The sequence below is a fragment of the Fukomys damarensis genome, unplaced genomic scaffold (genome assembly GCF_012274545.1).
Source record: "Fukomys damarensis isolate Sample0158 unplaced genomic scaffold, DMR_v1.0_HiC HiC_scaffold_6, whole genome shotgun sequence".
Lineage (NCBI taxonomy): Eukaryota > Metazoa > Chordata > Mammalia > Rodentia > Bathyergidae > Fukomys > Fukomys damarensis.
The window spans coordinates 13,769,590-13,794,067 of NW_022900918.1; positions in this window are offsets into that span (position 1 = coordinate 13,769,590).

A 24,478-nucleotide genomic window follows, 5' to 3' on the forward strand; every position below is an offset into this window, starting at 1 on the left:
AGCCCCTCCTCTCCAAGATCTAATATAACAAAGTTAACATCTGTATTTATTTGCCCTAGATTTTGACAAGTGATGTGGACAAAAAAACATAGGAGATGAAATATCCTAAGAAAGCTGAAAATATGTATCCTGAAGGATAAATTGTCAGGGCATTGCACAACAGCCATTAATTTTGGCCTTAGTGACTTTTGATGGAGAGAATAGTTATTATATGCTGCTAGCTATATGGGAACACTACAAGGTTTCTTAATGTCCTTGATGGACCTAACTACTTCTATTTCTTGCTGCATGAACTTGACTTCAGGTTTCAGATAAGTACATAAAACCCTCCAAAATACTGATCTCAGTATTTCACCAAATTTTCCATTCTCTGGGATAAGTTATGAAAATCTATTTTTAAAACATTTGGTGGGGACAGGAATCACATTTTTTTCCTCATTTTCTGTGAGCATTGGGAAGTTTCCCACTGAAACTTTTAGAATAAAAGAGAAAATTCTTTGGAGTGGAGAGAATGTTCTTTCTGAAATTTTCTAAATATTTTAGAACCTTCATACCATTTACTCTGCTATTAATCATATGAATACCATAAAGTGTTTTTACATAACTAAGAACAGAACAATTTTCTAATCTCTGCTTTGCCATTTCTTTATAATTATGGGCTAGTGACATATGTTCCTTCATTTGAAAAATGGTGATAATATTACCTACTCCAGGGAGATTTTGTAAGAATAATGGAAGAAAAGCCTTTAAACCCACCTTTAGCAACCACTTCCATAGATGGAGACTTCTAAAGGAATTGGGAGGTGTAGAGGAAGCACAGAGGGAGTGGGGTAGGAGGAAATGAGGGGAGAAGCCCCACCACTTCTACTCAAAGTAAGCACCCCATCTTCTCTTTCTTTATCACAAGCTTCCTCCTATGATTAGTTCTATTCCAGCAGTTTCTTCCTTCATCCTTCTGCAGGTTCTCCAGAGCTATCATACCTACCCTAAAGCTGTCAACTAAGATTTTGTTTGAGAATTTCACATATCTAATTATGCATCACTGTTTCCAAGACTACACAGATATATTGTCATGGATAAAGACTGTATCTTTAAGAAAAGTATGGTAATATCAAGTCTGTTGACTATTCACCTTGGACACCAACATTACCATTTAGTTCCTACTTTAAAATAGCAGAAAAGATTATAAAGTCCCATATAATAAAGTGATAGCTGAGAGTAGACCATCTATAATCTTTATGTACACAGTCTTGGGAGTAATAAAGTATTACTCAGCATTGGACAACCAAGGAGAAAAAGAGACTAATCTCAATGGAGTCCTGTCATGGCAGAATTTTGAAAAAAAAGACTATCTGTGTTCATGTATTTTTTTTCTCAGTGATCTAAGACAGATTAAATGAAACTTAATAAAGTTTTTTGATGACCTGATATGTACATTGAAGCCTTTGGAGGATTTACTCAGACCTGTGGACTAGATTAGAAAGATGTAATATTGATCTTATATCAAATATTGATTTTTAATGAGAGACAAGTAATATCACATTTAGAGACAAATATTATCTTAATTTTGGAAGCTCAAAGGACAGGCAGCCAGGGGAATAACTGGTTTCTACTGGAACACAAGTACTGGAACAAAAGACCCCTACTGGCCTGCCAATCAAATAGGCAATTAAAATAGAAGACATTTTCAGGCATGTATTCTTAAAGGTCTAAGAAACATGAGAACTAAGCCCTTCACTTATTTTAACTTGTCACGTATTTATCAGAAAGAGATGAGGATGTCCCTAGATCCTAATTTGATAAAAGAAAATAACATAGCTTTTTCCAAGTCATTGTCACAATATGTAGGTGGTATAGTGTTATGCGCCCCCTCAGAAGAGCTCTCCAGTCAAGACACCTGTATTCTGTGGAATTTTCTAACATACAGAGGTTATAATGTGTCTAGGTCTAAGGCATAACTTTTCAGCCTTGAGGTAAAATAGTTAGGCCTTTTTATATCCAAGGAAACCCAAAGACTGGGGAAGAAAGAATTAAACCAGTTCTTTCCTTGGCCACAGCTCAAGACCCTAAAACCACTAAGGAGAATTTTTACCTTTAGATAGCAGGATATAGTGAGATTGTGTGACTCATCTATAAGCCTATAGAAAACCCCAAAAGACAGCCATATTTTAACCTGGGAAACTGGTTCCCAGAACACATTCCAGAAGCTCAAACAAGCATTTCTAAGTGCCTGCCTACAGGACACCATTTCAGTTTGTTATGTTAATAAAAGTTAAGTTGTAGCTTTGGAAATGTTTCTATAAGATCAAAGAGCTGCTCAACAGCCTGTAGGGTATTCAAGTCATAAATTAGATATTATAGATTCAAAATAATTTATTCAAAAAAGATAATACCTAACCAATATATTTAAAACACTTACATTCTCTTTCAAGAGGCAAAAGTCATCCATTAGTTTCTTTGATTATTGGTTTTATTTTCTGCTCCAGAGTGCAATTGGAGTCAGTCATAGCCTTTGTCTCTAGGAATGTGCTTTGCTAAGGATTGCAGATTCATTCTGGAAAAACTCCTGATCTTAATTGTCCTTCTACCTGTTATAGTTGAGATTTAGTTCTTAAAGACACTCTTCTGTCCCTTCCTCACTGCCCTGTCCCAGAGAAATGATGCAGTTCTCAGCAGTATTTAATTCAAGGCACTTCCCTCCTCTGTGACTGGTGAATCTCAAGACGAAGTTTCCACAATGGTGTTTCCTTTTCCTAGAACCCTTCCAGAGTAAAACTGTCCTTCACTTATTTCTGGGCCATATAGGAAACTGGCCTAGGCTTAATCCTGAAACTCTTCAAGACTAACTGTAAGTTTTAGTCCAGATTTACCTGTCTTTCAGCCCTCAGGTCAAATTAGAAAATAACAAAAACAGCTAACCCTACTCTGGCCACTTTCTTATACCTCTAGTCTGCCACCACTGGCACTGAACAAGATAAAGCCTAAGAGACGCATTTGATTGGGCACAGAACAAGAGAGATGGAAATGCCTTCTTTCCCTTTGTTTCTTTTCAAAATGGAAAAAGAACTGTCATAGGTAGGCATCTGCAGCACAGCAGTTTGGAGCTTTGGCAGATCTTCTTCCCTCACTGCATGGAATTCATACTTAGTTCCAAAGAGTGTCACCTGGTCTCTTCTACATGGAAACTTGGCCTGAGTGGACCCCACTGGAGATAGTTAAAATTACTTGGAACAGTCTGTCCCTTTAGAGAGAACAATTACATGTGGCTGTCAAACAACTGTCTATGAAAAGCAATCTTGAGAAACCTGTGTAGATGTGTATTCCAGTCAGATAAACAGTCACCTTAGGGCCCATTTTAAAACTGTTTTTGCTTTCACAGGCATAGAAGATTTTTATTCCTTTTGATGATTCTTATATTAAGAGATCTCTGTTAATTGATCTTATAGTTATAAACCTAAGAATTATAAAAGTTATTATAATTCAACTTGGCCAAATGCATCTGAGTGCACTCTGGTTTATAAACAAGTTGTCTTAGCCAGGCGTGGTGGTGCACACCTGTGATCCCAGCACTCAGGAGGCTGAGGCAGGAGAATTGCTGTGAGTTTGAGACCAGCCTGGGCTACATAGTGAGTTCTAGGTGAGTTTCAACTACACAGTGAGACCCTGTCTCAAAAAAAAAAGTTGCCTTATGCATCTGTCTGTCTGTCCAATTTGTTACAACATGTACAGCTCTCTTATTTGAGGGTTTTTTTCTTTTTGGCATTTTGGATTTTATAAGATGTTTGCCTGTAACTCAAGTTGGCTTATGGAAAGACATGCTTCCCCCAGGTTGCCAGACAATCCAAATAATATTAACTGGTTTTACAAATACATTACATATTATTGTCTATATATAATAACTCAGGATCATTCATTGGTTTAAAAATGTGTTAACTGTTATGATCTTTTATTAAGATAATTTTTAAAAAGAAACTCTTGGGCTTAGGAAAACTACTGGACAGGCCTCCCATTGGTAAATGAAGGAGAGACTTCAAAATATTTTTTCCAGCCTTTGTCCACAAAGGGGACCCCAATAATTTCAATAGCCTTGTGGGAAATACATTGCTAAACATATTATTGTGATATGTATACATTGGCCATGGTTCAAATTGCTAAGTTTTCTATGGAAAAACAATAAGGTTTTATTTAAAATGCTCTTGGTACAAAACAAAATTAAAGGACAAAGGGTTTCATGTAACTGATACTATTATTTCATGGTGCATTAATCCATGCCTTCTGGGTGTACAAGTCTTCTAGGATATTGTTTATGGTAATGATCTTTTTGACTCAGTTATCTGCCTTTCTTGCATTCCAGTTCCTTGTGATAAGAGATACATGTCAAGCCAGCAAATAATAGTTTTCTTAAAAACTTATATGATGTACACTGTATGTGTCACCATGCTTAGGGATGCTCAGTCACCAGTCAAAACAATGTCACACACTAAAATTAGAGGTTAGACATTATGAAGGTCTATGGTACATTTATAGGCCAATATACATTCTCCTTAGATGGCATCCTACTAAAGGATAGCAAATAAGAATTTTCTTTAAGTCATTTACTGTCTTGTCTTCAGATGGAGGTGTTTGACTGAAATGTCACTGAGAAAATGTTATCATGATTGTCATGCTAAAATACTATGTGTGGCTCTTGATCTTAAGTTTCTCTGTAATATATAACTGTTTTCTGTTAATATTCTGCAGGGATTCAACTACTAGAACAACTATGGTTGATAAGAAATAACAGCCCATCTAATTGTGCTTCATACTTCAAAGTGCTTAATGTCTAGACAAAATTATAATAGTTAAGCTGCTAATGTCACTGATCTTGTCTTCTGGGTGTTCAACAACTAAAGTTTGGAGACCAAAACTAGAAAAGTAATTGGGCTATGAGGACAGCCAATACTTTGGCCTTATACCCTCAAAGTCTATAAGATCTAGAACACAAAGGAACCTTTCTTGCAGGATACTACATCTTTGGTAAGTCACTTGACATCCTGAGCAGGGAGTTGCTGGGCACCAAGGATAAATATACTGCGTGCCAATGGAGGGTCACCATGAGGGAAAAGTCTCCCACACTTTCACTGAAAAAGCAACATAATCAAGCAGAGCTGTGACCCATCCTGATGGCTGACACTGACAGAGGAGCTGAGAGGTTCTATGTATGGTTCCAAAATAATTCCTGAAGAGACTTAACTGACCTTGATAATAGATAGCAAAAGATTCATGTTGATTGACAAAGGTCTAGTTTAACTTGGTCTTAAATACCCAAAGAAAAGAATAACCAAAAGAGGTATAGGGGCCGGGGATTTAGCTCAGCGGTTTGGTGGCCTGCCTCGCAAGCACAAGGACCTGAGTTCAATCCCCGGTACCAAAAAAAAAAAAAAAGAGGTATAAAATAATGCCATAGTAGTAAAGCTAGATATAAAAAGGGTCTCCAGTCACTGACCCCTTCTGGTAGTTTCCAGCTCTATCAGTCACTGACCATGGTTATGGATCATTAGGAAAAAACTATGGTAAAATCTATAAGAGCTCAAATAGAGTTTTATATTTCTTAGTGAAATTTGTTCTTCAAATTGATCTTACAGCTAAAACTAGAGAGACTGATGACAAAGTATCAGACTTATAGATAACCTCTATCAATGAAAGAATCTAAGAACCAGCAGATTACAATCATTATTTCAATTTCTAACCTCCCCTTCCATTCTAGTGTGCTCATGCTTAGATTATTCATACTTTAATGTCTTAAAAGTTTTGTTTATTCTTGCCTAGAGGCTGCCAAACTCCAAATGGTCATACAAATGGATCCAATGACAAAAGTGCAAGTCTTCTTTTACTGGGATCCACCAGATCAACCTTGTAAACAGCTCATAACTGCTAAAGTATACAATATGACTTCTATGTTGGATTCTGAAGTCCACTGGACCTTCACTTTATCCTCTTTGTGGGATATATTCATAGCAATCCTGCTGACCTTATAATTTGGCCCATGAAGTTTTAACTGTTTCTCTAGCTTTGTTTCCTCCAGATTTAAAAACTGTGCAGCTACCAAGATAACAACACCTGGTGCCTATTGAAGGCCTTAGGATAGACCCTCTGTAGAGTAACTCTAACTGCTGATCACAACTATGACCTTCCTGAGCTGGAAGTAGCCAGAGTTGTCTTCATATTTTTCCCCCTCACAGTAGTTAGAGGTACTTCTTCAGAGGAGGTAATATTGCAGATAGGTAAGTTAATTAGATATCTTGTAGGTAGTTAAGACAGGGCCACCCTCAAGGAGCCAACATGGAGGACAATCAAGACACATTCACTGAAAGCCAGAATTGTAAAAGGAGAGAAACTACTTTACCTTTGTGCTTCCTCTGGTGATAAATAGCAGTGATTGATATTCTAAATAGGTTTGTCATGGTTTTGCCCCATCTTGTAATTTTTCCATTGGATCTTATAGTTTTGCACCTGTCTCAAAACATGGCTTTGCTCTATAAAACATCTTTGAAAAGTGGAGTGAGTGGGCAACCCACTTTCCAGTCCCCCTTCTGTCTCTCTTAGGCAGAAGTTTTCTTTCCCTCAATAAATTTTTCCTAATATTAAAAAAAAGAAAATAAAATGTATATATACACAGTGGAGTACTACTCTGTCACAAAGGATAAACCTGAGTCATGGTAGGAAATAGATGCATCCTGAGACCATAATGCTAAGTGAAATTCAATAAATTAAATAAATTAGACACAAAAGATTAAATATCCCATGGTTTCTCTTATATGAAAAACCCAAAATACAAATAAGGAGCAAAATAAAAGATCGATAATAGGAAATGAAGAGATTGAGCTCTTGAAAAAGGGAAAGGGACTAAGAAATGGAGGATGGGAGAGAAAGGAGGGAGAGAGGGAAAAGGGGTAAAAAAAGAATTAAGATATAATTGCTGTACATGTACCAGCACACCACAAGGAATGCAATCATTATTTTGGCAAATATGTACTAACAAAAATAAAAATTAAAAAAAAAAGACCTACACTAGAAGATTATAAATTCATTCTTTTTTCCTTTCAAATTGTCAGCTTTGACTCATGAGACAGATGCCGTTGTATTTGAGATCCCTTCCCTGAGTATGTCAAAAAGCCAGTGATCCTGCTGTAATTTCAAGCTATATCTCTTCCTGTGCATTTCCACCCATCACTTCAATAATTACCAATTTAATAATCCTTTCATTGCAAGCCACTAATGAAGTGCTCCACAAATCAACAGATTTGCTTTTGATTCACAGAATTACCTTCAATCCTTCTCTGCTAAATTATAAAGAAAAAAATAATTCAGATCATGGAAGTTATTTCCAGAAAAGTATCTTCAAAGTGTCTTAAATACCTATATCAAAGCAGTAAAATTTTGATTCTGAGGTATTATTTAAATACTACCATTGCAAGATACTACTAAAAAGTAGCATAGAGCTATGCATGTATGCAAAAGGAAAAAAATACAGAATTTTTTTATGGGGAGAATGGCAGCAAATATATTTATATAAAATTAGCAACAGGGCTATTGAGCAAGAACTCCAATAGCAAAGTAATGAACCACCTGTCTGTGTTGAGGGTTTTTATTTTTTTTATGCAGCTGGTTAAAAGAATATTGGATCTCCATCTTCAATATTTGTGTAGTCTGTTATGCTCAAATATAGTCTGTTACAATCAAATGAGATTATTTTATTGCTTACCCTTTGTGAACTTTTTTAATAGCTCTTAACTATCCTGATTCCTCCATGTCACCCTGCAATGAGGGGATCTCTTCACTTTGTTGATACAGGAACATTAATTTAATGTTGCAGAATTTAAGGTCTCCTCTCTTATAATCTTGTAATATCCTTTATCTCCCTGTGCAGTGTCTGATTTAATTATCTTTCAGAAATCAGTAAAGGTACTATTTTTGTCTTTGCTTGCCCTTAATCCTTATTTGATTAAAGTACCACATGCTTAATTGGACTGAGTTTACCTCAACCTCCTCAATTCTAAATATCAAAGGCATCTGTGAGACTGCTGGGGTGGTTTTAACAGGCTCCTTGGATTCAACAGACATTCCAGGATAATCAGCAAATCAGCACAATCCACAGAATGTCAGGTCCTCTCCCCCTTGGTGCTACCCTGCACTGCCACGCCCCATGCATTTCTTCAAGGCACAGGTCCCCTTCACTTCAACAGTTCTAGCCAGCAAGGGAAGAGAAGATGCTCCTAGGAATGGAGTATGAATTCTATTATTCTTTTCCCTAACAGCCTGGAGTCATTTTCAATTCCTGTAGGTCTTTGAAAAGACTTCAAGTGCTACTTGATGAAGCCCTACAGTACTGACAAAAAAGGACTCACTGAAAACTGCAGCATTTGAAAAGTAAAAAAGAAAAACACAAGCCCCTGTCAGCACATCTTTTTAAAGAAAATATAGGTATGGTGGTGCTTTTATCACTGAGTGAGCTTTTAAGATGCCAGGAAAAAAGAAATTGAGAAAGAGAAAAAGAGAGAAAGGTGTTCTCTTGGATCTGAGTAGGAATAATATGACACCAAAGTAATTTCTCCACTAGTAGACATCTCCATGATATGTATCCATAACGTGTGCTAAATGGAGGGAGGAAGAGACTGGTTCAAATGTTGGCCTACATTTCATTTTCCTAGCACTGTGGTCATAATAAAGCACCACATATTCAGCCACTTCAAACAGCAGATAGTTTTCTCTCACAGTTCTAGGAGCTACAGGCTCATAATCAAGATGCTAGCTGGCTTGATATCTGAGGGAAAACCTATTCCATGTCTCTTTTCTAGCTTCTGGTGGTTACTCGGGTCCTTGACTTGCAACTACATCACTGCAATCACTGAATGGCATTGTCCCTGTGTATCTCTGTGTTCCTGTGACCCAATTTAGCTCTTCTTATAATGCCACACTCTAACTTAGGGCCTACCATAATCCAGGATGACCTCATCTTAATTTAATCATAGCTACACAACTCTATTTCCAATTAAGGTCACAATCTCAGGTGCCAAGACTACAATATATGTGTTTTGGGAGATAAAAATGAACCCATAAGATCCTCCATAATACAAAGCAGTCTGTACCAATCCTTAGCTATTTATTGTTTATCATTGTGTAGTCAATCCTTTCTAGAAATCCCTTCTACTCCAATATTTTTTATAAACATTTCCTCAAATCCTTATACCCCAGGAGAGCTATTCAGATAGATGGACAGGTGCAGAGAGGTACCCACACTGATTCTCAGCCAATGGCTTGCTATCACGGCGTACTGTGGGCTTTATGTGGGTGTACTGTTATATTTTTATTTTAGATTTTACAGAGTACAGCACAATTTTCTGTGAATAAGAGATAAGAAACATAATCCATCTGGATTCAAATAAAGACTTCACTAAAACAAGATAATTTTGCCTTGTGAGTATATAAAAGAACAATGTTGTGGCATACAATGGGATTATTCAAATAGACAACTTGGAGCAAATAGTGAGTATTGAGGCGATTGAGATGGTTTTTGTGCACATTATGAAGCAGCACTATAGTGTGGTAGAAACTGCATTGTAATTGTAGGCTACTTATTCATGCCATTTTGAGACTTCAGACTTTCCATGTGCCAACAAATCTGCTAATGTCTAGAGCATAAAAATGTCAAGAACCTTTCTTTGTTTTCATCTTTAAATGTGGATCAAATGCTCCAACCCCAGCACCACTCTCAATATACTTTCAGTATTTGCCAGTTACTGAACTTGGTGCACTTCTAAAGAAGAGAATTCCAGCTCTACAAAGAAATCATTTGGGGTAATAGAAATTGTAAAATTCACCTAGTGATTTGTTCCATATGTGTGAGAAAATGGATCCCACTCAGCCATGGGATAAAATATTTCACTTTCATCTGAGAAGATGGACCTTAGAATTTTAAGTTATCCGTAGCTTCTGAAGAACATAGGCCTGCCCAAGCCATTGCCCCCAGCAGTTGTCGGGGGACCAAAAATCCTGTATGAGGATTTGATCTGAAGATATATGAAGAGCTGCCTGAACACGAATTTCCAGCCTCACTCCCACACAACAGCTAAGATTATATAAAGATACCCTTATCAGGTATTTTAATGACAAAGAGAGCTAGAAATAAACTCAGAGAGGACTCAGTCTTGGAAGACACATAATCAAAGAAAAGTCAAAAGTGCACAAATAATGTCACCATCTTGTTGTTGTGCCTAGGGCCTATGACTCCCTTCCGCACGGACTTTCCATACAACATGTTCATAAGTGACATTTTGCATAGCTTACATGATGAAGGGGCAGAGCCATGGGGTAAGAGATCTGAAATATTCTCTTAAAGAAGTCGTATTCAGCAAAAGGAAAGGAACAGGAATCTAGGAAAAAGGAAGCAATGTTTGCTATTCAGGCTCTAATGGTCAACTTCATCCACCCTCTTGTTCTCACATCTGCTAATTAGTAAATCCATTGTCTCCAATCCTAAAGGTTAAATGAACATTGGGGCCAAAATAAAAATGAGATTCCAGGTCACAGCTATCTTCCACTATTCTCTAAAGTCCACAGGTAAACTACTTAAGATATTTTTCCTTGCCCTACTTAGAAGCTAGGTCAGATATAGAGATATCATCAACAAACAAACTCTTTCACAGCTTTATAGAGAAAACTCCTGCAATGTGAATTGTGCTGAATCTGTCTCTCTTGAACTATCCTTTACCTCTCTCTCTTTCAGAAATTTCCTCCACATTTCTCTTCAGAAAATACACCAGCACAAACCTCTGTGCTATCCCAGAACAACATGTTCCCATTTGCAGATACGATGGTGCTGCCAAGCTAAGTTTCTCAGTATTTGGTTGTGGCAAGAATACCTTGGGGTAGAGACCAGGATCCTCTTGCTTCTTTTTTCCTGGACATGTAGCTAGACCTCACCTCCCAGCTTCCTGATATCTAGGCATGATCGTGAACCTCAACTCTAACCTGTGGGTTGTGAGGGATCTGCACCACTCATAGGATCACACAGTGAAATATCCACACACAGTAATCCTTGCACTTGCCCCATATATAACCCAACACAGCAAACATGTCCACCCTGGAAGCCACAGGAAATATGACCATTCTGGAAGCCACATGGCCACAAGATAGTGGAAGCCTGGGTCCTGAAATCATCCCTAGGAACCTGCAATCAAAAAAGTACCCTTTAGCCAGGCATGGTGGTGCATGTCTGTAATCCCAGCACTCAGGAGGCTGAGGTAGGAGGATCGCTGTGAGTTCAAGATCAGCCTGGGCTACATAGTAAGTTCCAGGTCACGCTCTACATAGTGAAACCCTGTCTCAAAAAACAAACAAACAAACAAGTACCCTTTAGTTGCTAAGGGTGCAGCTCAGTTGTAGAGTATGTGCTTAGCGTGCATAAGGCCCTAGATTTGATTCTCAGTGCTGCAAAAAAGAAGAAAACAAAACACCATTAGCATATTACATAAGAAATAAAATTACATAGTGTTTGAGTCATTATACATGCTTTACTCAAATTTGTATATTACAGGGGTGAATCTATCTTAATACCTTCCTACTGAGGTACACATCATGAGGCAGTTGTATTTCTGTAAATATTTCTGATGATGTCAGAGAATCTGTCCCTTACTTGTAATAAAACTTTACTAATTACAGGCTTCTATATTACTGTGCAAATGAAACAGAAAATGCTATAGAGTCAGACTGAGTTTGGATCCATATCCCATAATATTCTACCCAAGTGATGCATACCAGCTCACTTCTTCTGACCTTAAACGCTTCTCTGTAACTGGGATAATGGATTACCCCATTATTGGGATAGAGTTGTAAGGAATGAAGTTGTAAGTGGCAGATGCAAAGATCTTAGTATAGGCCCACAATAAATGCAAACTATTACTATTATTACTTACATTACCTAGTTATCTACTTGATTACCCCCTTGAAATACAGGAACACCATCCCTCCACAAATGTATATCACTTCAAATCCACAACAGTGCTTAACCTTCATTACAGCTTTGTGAGGCAAGCTGAGAAGTCTGTATCATTCATCTTTGGTCACAGAGCACTGAGGACGATGCTAAGTTGTTAAACTGAGTTCTTTGATGACACATGATATGTTGAATTCATCTTCGTATGCTCCTATCTAGATCAGTGATAGCTGTTTCACTGAAAAGAAGCTATCCTTTGTATCAGTACTCTTATTCACTAACCATGAACACCATAGCATAGATCATTTCTGTAAATTTTCTCTAGAATCTCCAAGGTTGACCTGCACAGAGTAAGCCCTCAATGATGGCAATTAATGAACTAATATCTCTCTGCTAAGTAGACAACATAATACAGGTCATGGGGGTTACGGAGAGGCAGTGGTTTAGAAACAACAGATAGTTCTGTGTGATAATATAGACTCTAAATTGTCAGTCACCTAGAATTCCAAAGCCTCCTGAAGTGCATGAGTGGCATCACACACCACCACCACCACCACCACCACCAGAACACTTGCTCAAAACCAAGAATTCTCCAATTTATACCTATGTAGCTATAGGTAAGCAGTGCATCCTTCTCTCTTGTCTCATAAAGTAGGAATAAAGCTCACATGCCATAATACATGTGCATAATATGCATATATAAGGGATACTACTATTATTACAAGAGCCATTTTGTCATCGATATTCTTGTGATTGTTTGGTACCGGGGATTGAACTCGGGACCTTGCACTTGCAAGGCAGGCAGCAGAACCACTGAGCTAAATCCCAGCCTGATATTCTTGCATTTTTTATTCCGTTCTCTCATACCATGGGAGACCTTACGTCACATCACGTTCTTTCCCTGCTTAGGGTATGGCCATCAAGTAAAATATTATTATTATAACAAATATTGTCATATTAAAGACAAATATGTTACATAAAGACAAATATATTTATTATTAAATTCACTGCTTCTTGGAAATACACCGCAAGACAACTCCGTCTTAGAAAATATCGTAAAAATTTTAATTTCATTCAAGATATGTTCATGTCACTGATAAGTAAGACTAAGGATAAGTCACACTCCATATTCTCAAGATTGTTTCAACTCAGTAAACTGAAAAGACTGAAATTTAAAAAAAAAAAAAAACAGGAATTGGGGAAGGCAGAGCGAGAGCTGAGGTGAGAAAAATAGGTTAAAATTAAGCTTTGATATAGTTGGAAGAAATGTAGTTCATTTACTCTGTATATAAATAATTGCCCTGATTTTATTCAAAAAAGTTTGAAATAAGATTCCGTGGAGCTGGGGATTTAGCTCAGTGGTTCTGCCTCCTGTCTCTCAAGTGCAAGGACCCAATGGGGAAGGCAGAGCGAGAGCTGAGGTGAGAAAAATAGGTTAAAATTAAGCTTTGATATAGTTGGAAGAAATGTAGTTCATTTACTCTGTATATAAATAATTGCCCTGATTTTATTCAAAAAAGTTTGAAATAAGATTCCGTGGAGCTGGGGATTTAGCTCAGTGGTTCTGCCTCCTGTCTCTCAAGTGCAAGGACCCAAGTTCAATCCCTGGTACTAAAACAAACAAACAGACTCTGTCGAGTTGAAAGTGCCACAAGAAGTGCTGTCAGACCTCAAGCCAAATCACCTAAGTGGCATTTCTCCCCAGGGCAAAACCAAGGCCTCCCCATTGTAAGCTCTGAAGTCATCAGGAACCACCAATGGATTCATTTCTTGAGGGTTTCAGCTCATAGGATACCAAGGAATAAGCAAGAGAACACTGAGCCATGTAAGTATCCAGGGATGCTATGCATGTCTTCTGTGGTCAGCCCAATCCTTTTGTGAATACAGCATGGAAATAGAGACTGAGCAGCTACCTTAGCGAGCCTGGCATTGTTGCTAGTTGTAGGACTAGAATTATGTGACTTTCAGTCCATTAATCTCCAAAAACGAAACATGCATGCATTCAAATCTCAGTACATCAAGTTATGGATGATATGGGCCCTCTTCCTTCCCAGATAGAGGTTGAATAGCTAAAGCCAAGTTTGGCTTCTCTGTCTCTTGTTCTCCTGCGACTCACCCTCCTTTGTTCTTCACTGCCCCGATCCATGCCTGACTGTCCCATTCCTTCTTATTCTTTATATTATTAATGAGACCAAACAAGGTTTTTGAGCTTTCTGTTGATTGCATGTGTACTGCTTTATATCTAAGATGAATCTTGCCAATATCTGATCCCAAAAACCATGTGATGCTTTTATTTACATCCCTTGTGTCTATAAGAACTAGTATTCCTTTTCCCCCCAAGAAAAATACACTTGGCCTAATTTTGAATGCGAATGTTACTCATTTGATATTTTCATCCTCAGTATTTAGGCATTTAATTTCCACCTAAGACACAAATATTCTTTGAATTTATAAGCACAAATACTCTGTCAAAGGAAAAATGTGAAATGGTGGGTTTTGTAGCTAAAATAACAAGTAGAACTTGAGGCATGAAGAGCTTATTGAATGAACAATAGACCAGGCTTCAGAACAACAGACAAGGTTCTTGACCTGTTTAGCTGCTAAAACACTGGGCAACATTTTTTTAACATATGTACTTCTAACATCAGTTCATTGGCTGAAATGAAAGAGGATTACATAATTCACAAAATTTGTTTTAGTTCTAAATTTCTATCATTCTAAGATATGGAGTTGACATGCTACCATATGAAAAGAATAAAAGGCCTTACCCTGAGAATAGATCCTATCAATATCCACATTTCACAGATGAAGAAAACAAGGTCTTGAGCAGTGATTCACCTATGTTACTGACTGAATGTTCATACCCCCAAAATTGATTATCACCAACCCTCAATATGAAAGTATTTGGAGATAAAGCTTTTGGGAGGGATGTAGTTTAGAAGAGATCAGGAGGGAGGTCTTCCACAATAAAATCAGTGTCCTTGTAAGAAAAGAGCAAAGGAGAATCTCTCCCTTCTCTCCTATTCTCTGTCCTCCCCCTCCTACCCTACCCTTCCCACTTCTTCTGCTTCTTCTTCTCATCCTCATCTTCCTTCTTATCCTCCTCATCCTCCTCCTTCTCCTCTTCTTTTTCTTTCTCCTCCTGTCTCTCTCTCTCCCTCCCTGTTTGATCCCCTCCTCCCTTCTTCCCTCCCTCCCTTCCTGTATCTGATGTAATAACCCAGCAGCCACCTTCAAGTCAAGAAGACACTCTTCTTTTTTTTTTTTTTTTTTCCTTACCAGGGATCGAACTCACAGCCTTGTACTTCTGAGGCAGGTGGTGGGACCACTGAGCTCAATCCTCAGCCCAAGAAGATGCTCTTAAACCAGGAAACAAATCAGCCAGTATGTTGATGTTGGATTTCTCATATTCTACAACTGCGTAAAATAAATACTTCATATGTAACCCACCTTGGTTATGGCATTCTAACAGTTTGAACTAAGACATTCAATGCCCTATAGTTAGTACCAGATTTGAAGCCTATGCTAAAAATAGAAATCAAATGAAACTGTACCAGAATGTCTGAAGAAATTGTCCCCAGGGCAGCCTATTAAATGCCAACCATCCCAGCTCTTGGGCACTGCGACTCTGAAAGCAGGATTAAAAATTAGTTTATGTCAGGGCCAACCCTACCCACAAACGTGTAGTGAATGACCTAGATGATCTGATTTGAAAGGCAGGCATTCTACAGCCACCTTCCAAAACTATGTCATTGGCTCTAAAGCTGCCAATGCTTAGTGCCTGCTAAGTTATCCTTTAAAAACACTGTTCTTCTGAAATGACCACAGCTCTCTTCCTGTGGCTTTCTTTCAAACTACAGTTTCCACTAAGTTGGAAGGTAGAAGATCATTGCTCTGAGCTGTTTCTCAGATGCAATTTGTGACACAAGAGAGCACCAGATGCCTGGGGAAGGGAAAGGATCGGGAGGAAAGAACTGACTACAAGAGAAGGAAAGGGGACAGGGAAGCAGATGAAAAAACAACCTGCTCCTGTCTTCGCTGGGACCAATCCTGGAGAATTTGGCACTTGGCTTGAGCAGGGATGTTAAACCATTATTTATAGCTTACAGCCTTCCAATTCAGGCAACACTACTCACATGGGAAGGTTACCAAAAGAATCCGGGAGTGTGTCATGGGCTGGGTGTGGGGGGGATTACTATAGCAGATGGTGGCCACGGGAGCTGTGACAGCAGCCAAGGGCTTATTCAGAGCAGATTCTGTTCTGCAGGGCATTTGTTTCCATCACAGGGCTGAGCCTCCAGATCTGCTGATGCTGCTCCTTCCAAGTTCAAGTCAATGGCCTGTTCAGCATCCATACCCTTCATCCCTTAGGGGAGGGATGAAGTTCAGCACAGCCTCCCTCAGGCAGAAAATTGGAATTTCCCTTTCCTGCCTCATTAAAGGAATGATCTAAGTCACTTCCCTAACAGGAGAGATTCAAGCTAAATTTAGTCAAGTGGTGATGAGAAAAAGCATCAAATTCCGTGATCCTTCTTATGTGTCATTAAGAAAAGCATTGGAGTAAGAAAGAAATCTCTGCCTGTGTCCTTACTGCCAGGGGAATATGCTGCAGGTCCATCTGCTGCTTCACATGCTAAGAATGGCAGTCATTTCTAAGATCGCATGAAAATGTTTTATGGAACATAATTTGCATTTTAGTGCCACTGAGCCCTTCTACACTAGGCTGAGTATTTTACAGGTCACAAAAGCTCATTGTCTTAAATGTACCTATACTCAAGAAATCAAGCCATTCATCTGGAACATCCACACAACGAAAGTGCTGTGTTGATGGATGTTTCTTATAAAAACTTTTAATTCTTTACTTCATTTCCCATGTGTTGACCCAGCTTTTGTTTCAGTTTCTGCAGCCCCCATCATGGGTAGGAGATTTGTTGTTCAAGGGTGGACTGCAAGGAAGAAAATTTGAGAGTGAGATCATAGGTTTCACTAAACTCCATGGTCAAAAAACACAACGAGCCACTTTTGGCAACATGGTCAGCCCAACAGGAAGGCCAGCGTCTGGGGCACTATGCCCACTCTGAACTGAGCAATCTGTGTTGAAAGGTTTTATTCAAAAGCCCTGCAGCAGCGTAGGGAAATTTTGAAGACATGGGGCCCTCGACTCCTGTCCCAGAAATGGTATTTTAGTGATAACCTCTGGCCCTAGCAACCTGGTCTCCATTTCAATCAGGCAAATAGAAACAAATGCAAACTTTCTGCTGCTCTATCCCATCTACCTTCCTCAAACAACCCATCGCTTCCAGTTCCTGCCACAGACTCTGCCTCCTCTCACTTCCTTCCTGAGCAGAGTACTCTCAGCACCCTCTGCCCCACACTGAGGGTGGGTGGAAAAAGGGAAGTTTCTGGGGCAACCAGGGGAGTTGAGGAGCCAAGTCTTGGGCATGTGTGCTGGGTAACTGGGCCACCATGAGTTCCACGGCCTTTGTGTGCAGGGTCAGTGGGTGAGGTGCTATGTGTCCCTGGACTCTAAGGTTCAGGCAGCTAATGTAGAGAGACTTCTGGGCATCTTTCTTACTCACTAATATCAACACTGGCCTGGGAGAAGTAGCAGGGAGCCAAGGTAACACAGCACAGATCCAAAGCTTGAGCTCAGATCTCCTTGATGACTTTTGCCTTCTGCTGCTGTTCACTATCTTCTCATGCAAGGGGTAAGGAGAGAAAGGAGGTACAGAGCATCATAGGCTAGAAACACGTGAGAACCTCTAGCCCAAAGGGTCTGTGAATTAGAAATTGTGCGGCTTTATTTTTTTATTATTATATATTTGCAATACATAATATATGCATTGGGAGGAATTGCTATGGGTGCACATATAGCACATCTAGGTCTTTTTATTTTCCTTTCCCCCTTTCCTTCTCCTCCCACTCCATCCCTAGATCTGCTTCCCATCTACAAAGGTCTACCTCCCTATTTCCTATCATCTACCCTTTATTTTTCTCTTTAAATTAAGAAATTGTGCAGCTTTAATCTGTTCTTCCCAAGTGCTTTATGAGGCATCTGGGTGGCCGTTCCAAAGATGCGACCTCATTGCCTTGTGGCAGCGGAATACTGTGGGGCATTCTAAACAGTTCTCTCTACAGGTGCAGAGGAGGAGGCTTCTGGACATCAGTTTCTCTCTCTTTTGCAGCCTGGGGACCTGTTGCTGTAGTGGAACCATGTGGAAACTTGTAAAAGGAAGCTGTGGTCTAGCATTAGCAGAAAGCATGCGGAGGCACAATGTTGAGGGCCTCAAGGTTACCACATCCGCAAAGATCCCTTTCTGACCCCCGCCTCAGTGCCTAATTTTCAGACTAGTATGAAGTAAGGTGGATTTCTCTGCTGCTGGAAGAAATGATCCATACTGATTCATTTTATTACAGGATTCTGAGATTTTTTTTTTTGTTTTTTTTGAGACAGGGTCTCTCTCTGAAATTCAAGCTGGCTTCAAGCTCACTTTATAGCCTAGTCTGGCCTCTAACTTTGTGGCAATCCTCCTGCCTCAGCCTCCTGAGTGCTGGGATTTCAAGTGGCTCTAAGAGTTTTAAAAAAAATTTTTTAAATCTTCTTTGGACTATGGACCTACTTGTATCATAAAAACCTTGATTTTACCTGGGAGCCAGGCCATCTTTAAGAAATTCGTAGAAAATTCCGAGCCTCTAAAATTTTTCCTGTGTATCAGCCAGATTGGTTGCTTGCCTTGGCCTTTCTTATGTATTATTATGCATAATATAAGTATGCTCAGTGGTATGTGTCAGGTGCTATAATTTGAATCTTAAATGTTCCCAAATGCCAGTGTGTTAAAGGAAGGAGGTGGTAAAGCTGAATGCGAGGCCTTTAGATCATTAGAGCACGCTCTTGAAACGAACTTTGAAACCCAAGTACAGTGGTGGCTTGGCTTACAAACTTAATTCCTTCCAGGATTTTGGTAGAAAACTGAATTAGACAAGAACCAAATATAATTCAATGGTAAGGTTCAATATTGACCTTATGGGGAAATTAGTTTCAGTTCTCTCCCTTTTTTCTTCTCTCTCTTCCAGCTTCTGAGTTAAGAAGTTTGTCTCTGCTCTGATCTTGCCACCCAAAACAGCAGGGCCAACCACTCATGGATTGAAAACTCCAAAACTGTAAACCAAAATAAGCTTTTTCTCATTATAAATTGATTATCTCAGGTAGTTCATCATCAAAACAGAAAGCTGACCAACACACCAAGGATCTCCAGCACATCAAGCAAAATGTCATTATTCCCATTTTACAGATAAATTAGAGGAAGTCAAGATTTGGCTATATGACTTTACCCAGAACTTACAACTTGAAATGACTGTGATTCAATTCCAAGCCTGACTGGAACCAAATTCTTTCCATTGTGATACTCCTACCATGTCAGGTACAGCTTTCAAAGGTCGATCAATCAACTCTTCTTCCTCCACTTGAAGCCGAGTATGTAAAAGCCCCAGAACTACTAATCCATTATATTCTTCTTGCCCAAAAAAGACCAAGCAATTGTGGTCTCTACTGTTATCATTCTCTAAAATACTAAGCAGAGAAAGGTAAATTACTCCTGTTCTTTGAAACTTCTAAAGGTTCTCCTTCTAATTTTCCAGTTGGAAAGTGCATCCACTTTTAAATGAGCTATGCAGACTGGTTGATACCAGGTTGGTTTCCTGTTTTCCCTTTAAATTTATGCCTTTATGCGTGTGTCTGCCTTAGTTATAGTCCTAGATAGACTCTAATTTTTGATTCAGCACTAAGAAGAAAATCATCCACTAGTAAGTGATTGATAAATATTTGATCTGTACAATTAATAGATGCCAATGGGGATGAGGATGAGGATGATGATAGTGGGGTGAATGCAAGGGAAGCTCTGTTCTAGCAGAGCACCCAGTCCTTTACTGACATTGGTACTGGCCAGAGATTTGTGAGGAAACTCCAGCAGGGGATCCTGGAGACATGAGGAACAGGTCTCTATGAACTGCTTTCTCTGATAGTAGCAAATAAAGGATTAGTGTCTCTTCCCCAAAGCACTAACAGGAGGCAGCAGAAGACGTTTGGAGACTGTGGGAGGTAACTGCCTCAGGGAGCAAACAGGAGCATCACCTGCATCCCACATTGGGCAACAAACATCTGAGGTGTAACTCACCAAGCTCAGAGCTAAACTGACAGGCTGGGGAAGGGGGGTCAACAAAACCTTCAGAGCAGGACCAAGGGACCACTGTCCTTCCTAACAACATTCTAAGCAGGATGCCTACTGGGGAGAAGCTAGCAGGGGCAGCCTGTTCTCCAGGTGAGAACTCCACATGAGTTGGCCCTCCACATGAGTTGGCCCTCCCTGCCTGTGGTACATGTTCTTTATCCATGGCCAGGCCCACACGGCAGGGTCCACGTGGTCACGCAAGGCCTTGTTTATTAAACAGTAACAGCCATACCCGGTCTGAGAATGAAATAAGGCAGAAATAATAAAGATAAGAAGTATAGAGTCATGTGCACACAAACAAAAATCTTCCCTGAAGGTGCTCAGACCTGTGAATACATTTAAAGCTGCTCAGAAATTCTCCCCCTCGGATGTTCTCCATAAATTAAAAATTCCCTTTAGTTACTAAAGAAACTAGACTTAAGGGATTAAAAATTACAAATACATTAGGGTGTGCTTTGAGTCCATATATCACACATCCCCGACTAACAGCCATGACCCTCTTACCACCTTACACTTAGAACTTTCATTTTTTATTACAACCATAGTGAGCTGAGTGCTTTCAGGGAAAATAAATAAAGCTTTGAATGAATAGCAAAGGAAATTTTTAAATTGGGAGTCTTATTTCACTTCTAAAATAATTTTACATTTCTAAGCAATTGAATGTCAATAGCTTCCCATTTTTTTAAGAAGCTGTCCACTTTGGGAAAGGAAATCTACCTTAATATGAATACTTTCTAGCTTGCTTTAAAAAGAAGACACAGAAATCAATCCACAGGATTATATTTCAACTATCTCTTGTCATTTTTGATATTTTATTCTGCAGCTCATAGAGATGAGATATGGAAAAGTATAAAAATGTGCTTTCTGAGTCAAATATCCTTATTCTGTTTTAATTGCAGGTAAAGATGACACATTACAGTGAAGACATTTCATTACAACTCAGAAAGAAAAGGGCTAAGGGAATTGTGAGCTGTAGGGATGAGCACATCAAAAGATGCCTGACGGTGAATTTTTTTAAATCGTTTATCTGTATGTACTAACACTCTTGTCATTTCTTTTATTTTCTTAAATAAATGACATTGATTTGGTATAAATACAGAATATTTTATGTTAGAATACGTTTTAGCAGCGATGCTATTATTTCTATTTTTGAGGTCAGGTGAGATGACGGGTGTGGCAGCGTCTCAGATGAACTCTGACCACTCTCTCCTTCTCTCCAACACTCACGTCCGAAGTGACCGGCCTGCTCCGTGGTCTCTGAGCTAAATGGAGAGGCATGGGGCAAAGCCCAGGATCTGGGCCCGACCTGAGTCCACATCCCAAATGGACTATGGACTCATTCTACCAACTTAACATCCTGCCGTGTCCCTTACTCGGCACCTCATTCCACTCATCTGTAAAGTCGGGGAGGTAACATGTCCGGTTAGGAGAGCTCAGTGAGTTTCTTCTTAGTTAGAAAGCACTTGGAACAGTGTCTGGCACACAATAAATGTTGTGTAAGCATCAGCTCTTTTAATGACTGTGATCTCTTCACGGTGGTGGCTGCACTGGCTCCCATTTTCATTCCTCGCTAGACCCTACTTCCATCCCCTCAGTCAATTGCAAGAAACAAGATATCAGCTGTGCTCCTAGAACATCGTATGTGTTGCACTGACCCGCAGTTCAAACTGAGTGTCGGCTCCTTTGTGGCTTACACAGCTCAGGAGACATTTCTACACTGCACCTACTACACTTCGGACTTTGCTTATGTTTGTGCGTAGTAGGCTGAAAACCATCTTTTTTAAATAGTTGATAAAGCCCACTTAGGAAATTGTCTCAGGTTAGGAAATTCCCTGCTAGATAACTTAACAGGAAAAATGAGCCCCATAGAGTCTGGCTATAAGGAGAAAAAGAAACAGAGACTTAAATTCTCTGCATGGGAAGTACACAGGCAATACGGGGTGGAGTAGGTAATGAAAACGGAGTCAGAGGAATAGGGAGAAGCAGTGGAGCAACATTAAAAAGCATATATTTTGCCAGGTGTGGTGACGCACACCTGTAATTCCAGCACTCGGGAGGCTGAGGCAGGAGGATTGCTGTGAGTTTGAGACCAGCATGGGCTACATAGTGAGTTCCAGATCAGTCTCAACTACATAGTGAGACTCTGTCTCAAATAAAATAAAAAATATATTAGTTTGTAGAAAGAGGTGGTCAGTGGGAGATTACTAGTTGCTGGGGTTGAAGAACATTTAAGACTCCAACGAGTCCAATTTAAATTTAAATTGTTCATATTCTAAGATACAAAGGCAATCCAAAACCAAATGAAGCCTAATACTTGCACAAAGGGCTGGTGGTGTTTGTCTGGGAATAAATCAAAGAAAAGGATTTCATGAAGAGTTGAAGAAGAGAGACATGTGATGAAGTGAGACAGAATGTAGGAGCTCAAGAGGCTTACAACATGGAGCAGACTGAAAATCTAAACCCTTAGAAGCTTGCAGAAATTTTGGTGGTGTTGTCACTACCCAAGGTAATGAAAGGATTAGAGTTTTATTACTTAAGCCCAAGTGCATAAATTTGTGTCCTCCAAGAAAAAGATAAGACTTCATCCAGGAGAAATTTACCAGAAAAAACACCTACAGACTAAACTTGAAAGGCTAGCCTGCAAGAGACTTCTCAGTGTAAGGCAGATCTGACTTCTTTGAAAGGAAAAAGGGAAGGAAGGAGGAGAGAAGGGAGAGCAGGACAGAGTAAGGGAAGGAGAGAGGGAAAGAAAGAGGAGGGAGGGAGGGAGGGAGGAAAATTTGGTGGAAAAAATTCCAAGTAACAGAGCAGTTCTCAGATCTTCCCAGCCATACAGAAGGAAAGCCTTTGAGCCAAAGCTACTGTTGGAGGAGGCCTCCATCTCATAGGAATTAGGCAGCCATGGTGCACCCACCATGCCCAGGTATTGGCCAGAAAGTGTATAACATGCAACTTAACAGGTCAACAATAACATGAAGTCCAGGAGGGCAGCACGGGTGCCAACGGCCAGCCATGCTTCAGAGCAGGAGCTACACATCTTCATCACCACTGCCCAGGGCGAGCTCAGCTGGTAGGAACCATATCCGATGCATCACTTGATATTTAACTACTCTACGAATGTTTGCTGAATAAATTTATCCATTCTAAACAACTATGGAAACCCGCTGCTATACGTATGAGAATTGTTACATTATTTTGTTGTATTCTTAATTTCCAAAATAAAAAGCTCTATTTAAAACAGTATTTAGAAACACTATGACGGGTCTTCAAAAATTAAACACAAAACTACCTTGAGATCCAGCATACACCAATAGAATTGAAAGTACAGATACAAACAGGGGTGAGCCCCTGTGCTTGACATCATTATTTACATAACCAAAAAATGAAAACAACCCAAACACCAGTGGGTGGATGATTGATTAAAAATAATATAAGGTGCTATGAACTAGTATGGAGCCTTAAAAGGGAAAGGAAATTCTGATACATGTTACAGTATGGATGGACCCTGACAACACATGCTGAGTGAAATAAGTCTGTCCAAAAAGGACAAACACCACATATAATGATTTCATTTATATGAGGCACACGGAATAGTCAAAGTCATAGAAAGAGAAAGTAGAACAGTGGTCCCCAAAAGCTGGAAGGATGAAGTGATTGGGACTCAGGATTTAATGGGTAAAAGAGTTTCTGTTTGGGAAGAAGATAAAATTCTAATTGTCCTGGCTGCTTAACAATGTGAACATATTTAATGTAACTCAATTAAACATCTAAAGCAGGTTAAAGTAGAATGTATATATTTTTGCTATGAATACACACACACACACACACACACACACACACACACACACATTATTTCGAGGATATATGAGAGGAGAAAAACATACGAGTACTCTGTGCACCATTCATTTTTATGCCCGATCCCTGACTCTGCCTGCAGCTCTCTGGTGAAGTCAGCAGCAGCTACCATCTTCTCCCAACTATTTTTGTTAGGGAATTGATCATGTTAAAGTATGCTGTGACGCTGCCTCACAGGCTGCATTCTCCTGGTACATCTTGGCTCCTAAAATGACCTCATGCCCTTATCTCTGGTTTCCCTCCCCCCCAAGGCCACAGTGGTCCAGGAAAGTTGAAACCTGTGTCTGCAGGACTGGGCCCATAAAAGCAATCTGGACTGTGATAGGTTAAAAGTAACTCACTCCTCATAAATAAGCAATAGCCCACCCCCAAACTGATAAAAGGACCTTCCTTTCTTTGTTCTCTCTCTCCTTCTGCTTCT